Below are 3,220 nucleotides of genomic sequence, written 5' to 3'. Positions count from 1 at the left end.
TTGGTTTTAGTACAGATTATCTACACATCTGAACTTAATTAAGTCATTAATATATATATATATATATATATATATATATATATATATACTCAATAAAAAATTGTTCCTGTAATAATAAATGCAAAATTTGCATGAATTAATAGTTAGCACACTCTATTACCGGGCAAGGCCAGTCACTATCCCCTGCTAGTTCATAACACGCATTTATCAACTTCTAATTATATGTACCACTCAATAATTGATCAACTTAGATAAAAATATTACCATCCCTGGTGGGATTCGAACCCACGGCCTCTGGATTAGAAGTCCAGCGCGCTATCCCCTGCGCTACAGGGACTTGACACAGAATTCAGTCTTACATATTATTAATTAATTCGTATTTCCCTTTAGTCTTTATTCTAGGCAAGCAAAACAATTATCAGCCTAATTAACTTTCTATCAAATTTAGTACATTAGCAATCGACTGAAGACTTTCCGCAATAGTTTGAAACTATCGAGTATATGACAGATGTTACTACTACTACTACTACTACTACTACTACTACTAGGTATAACATTAATATTAGACAATTGACACTTTCAAAACTATTTAGAAAAACTGCTGTAAATTTACCATAAAAACGTCATTGGTATGTTGGTTAAGTTATAAGACAATTAAAGTTGACAATCCACTACTACTACTACAACTACTACTACTACTACTACTACTACTACGTTGGGACAACGGATACAACACAGTTTAAGAACATTTAAGATTAGGATTCATGTTACTTGAATTATTTTAACTATTGTCCTCATCTTGCGTGTTATGTTCACAACGTTTCGCCCGATGTCACTTAATACTAAATTTGATCAAGTACGTTATCCGTTACGCTGCGGGGCCGCAAGTGAGTGACACTCTTCTGAAGGTGGAAGATTCAATCGTCAGTATGGGCGATACTCAGAATACCATTGCGAATTGCTTAGACTTCTACCCGGTCATGGCTGACGGAACAAGAGCTCCTAGTTGATTAAATAAAGAAATCCGTTGGAGATTCCGTCCAGATTCCCGAGTTAGTTCTGACAGAAAAATTCCCGAGTTCGACAAGATACACACGAAGAACGTCCGAAGTTTCATTGGTGGAAAAATTGTAAAAATAAGTCTGAAAATGAGAACAGTCGTCTGAACAACCCAATAATACGAATTATTAATGGTCATCTAAAAAATAACAAAAAAAAAACATCAATTATGATAGTGAAATAAATTATTAGCTGTCAGGGGTCACACTCTAAGTTGACGTTTTGGCAGTATTTTTTATAGTCAGTTTCACAAATAATCTCTCTCGCTTTCTCTCTCTCTCACATACTCTCTCTCTCTCTCTCTGTCTCTGTCTTTCTCTCTCTCTCTCTCTCTCTATATATATATATATATATATATATATATACTCGTTTTTTTTTATATATTCAAAAGTAATGGACTAATGAATTCAACGAGGTTGTTAGATAGTGCTCAATAAAAAGAGCTGATAATACTTGTTTATTGTTATATAAACATGCTCACATCCCGCTGCTACAAATAGCCACTTGTTTCAATCAAACAACAGATATCATCAGGCAGCGACTTGACTATTCAAAAGTTCAATGAATAATAATAATGGTTATTCATTGAACTTTTGAATAGTCAAGTCGCTGCCTGATGATATCTGTTGTTTGATTGAAACAAGTGGCTATTTGTAGCAGCGGGATGTGAGCATGTTTATATAACAATAAACAAGTATATATATATATATATATATATATATATATATATATATATATATATATATATATATATAAAGTGAAAATGTGTCTGCGTGTCTGTGTACATTTCCCTACACAATATCTCTGTCATTTTCAGGTCTAAAAACTTGAGATTTGACATAAGGAGTACTGAGATTTGGGAAAATCTCTTTAATCAGTTTCCGGCCATAAATTTGGCTGTCAAAGGGTGAAAGTTCAGCGATTTGACATTTGAAAACTCTACCAAATTCCTCCGCCAATTTTGGGTCTAAACACTTAAAATTTTAAATGTAGGTTACTTGGACACAGAGTAAACTTTTTAATTCAATTTAATCCGCAAAAATTTAAATCTTAAGGGGTCAAAATTGAGGTCAAAATAAAAAAAATTGACCTCTGCGGTCTCTACCAAATTACTCAGACAATTTCTGGTCTAAACATTTGAAATTTTACATAAAAGGTATTCAGAGATAGGGCAAGCTTTTTAATCGGATCGGTTCGAAAATTTGAGTTTCCAATAGGTTAAAGTTTAAAAGAATTGACCTTTGCGGTGTCTAGCAAACTACTCAGCCAATTTTCGGTCTAAACATTTTAAATTTATACATAAAGGGTATTCAGACATGCGGCAAGCATTTTAATCAGTTTTGGGGCGAAAATTTGGCTGCCAAAAGGTCAAAGTTGAAAGAGTGACCTTTGCAGATTCTACCAATTTTCTCCACCAATTTTGGATTTAAAGACTCGAAATTTTAAATGTAAGTAACTTGGACATTGCTAAAACTTAGTATTTTGATTTGAGACCAAAATAATAAATGTTAAAAGATCAAAAATGGGGTAAAAGTTAAAAAAAAACATTTGCGATCTCTACGAAATTACACAAATTTTTGTCTAAACATTTGAAATATTACATTCACACGTAGGGAAAGTTATGAACAGTACATAATCACCGAGCAAAGCCGGTCTATTTTCGGAACAAGATCAAAGTGTAGTATCTGTTCTTCAGATGCTGCACTTCTATTTCTTGTTCTCTTTCGGTGGAGGAGAGATCCTTCACGACTGAGACAATTTTTATTTTTGTACCTTTTCTCCACGTTAAAAAACGACCCTGGTGTCTAACTCTGTCCCGTGGGGAGGCATAGTATATATATATATATATATATATATATATATATATATATATATATATATATATATATATATATTCTAGCAGATATAGTCATCGAAATCGTGGAAATTGCGCCATTTTAAATCAAACCAATTGATTATTTGCTTTACGTGAGAATTCACCGTGATGCACCGGGTGGATCCTTATATATATCCCCGCAATGACTTAATCCACAATACATTATAGATTACATAGCACTGTAGAGAATATACCGCTTCAATTGTGTTCTAAACAGAAGCAATTATTTCTGACGCGCCCCTATTTTAGAGAACCTACTGTTGATTTTATGAAATTAATTTTTAT

At 33.0% G+C, this 3,220-nt stretch overlaps 1 non-coding gene across 1 annotated transcript; it reads right to left on the bottom strand.

Annotated features, from left to right (window-relative positions):
• Positions 1-264: 264 nt before the first annotated feature.
• Positions 265-337, bottom strand: Trnar-ucu (transfer RNA arginine (anticodon UCU)). The gene has a single exon. It is a non-coding gene; the product is annotated as a tRNA-Arg (tRNA).
• Positions 338-3,220: the final 2,883 nt, after the last annotated feature.

Source organism: Euprymna scolopes, chromosome 9, assembly GCF_053919585.1.
Source record: "Euprymna scolopes isolate OS-2025 chromosome 9, ASM5391958v1, whole genome shotgun sequence".
Lineage (NCBI taxonomy): Eukaryota > Metazoa > Mollusca > Cephalopoda > Sepiida > Sepiolidae > Euprymna > Euprymna scolopes.
The sequence above is the reverse complement of the archived record's forward strand: the minus strand, read 5'-3'. Positions and strand labels throughout refer to the sequence as shown.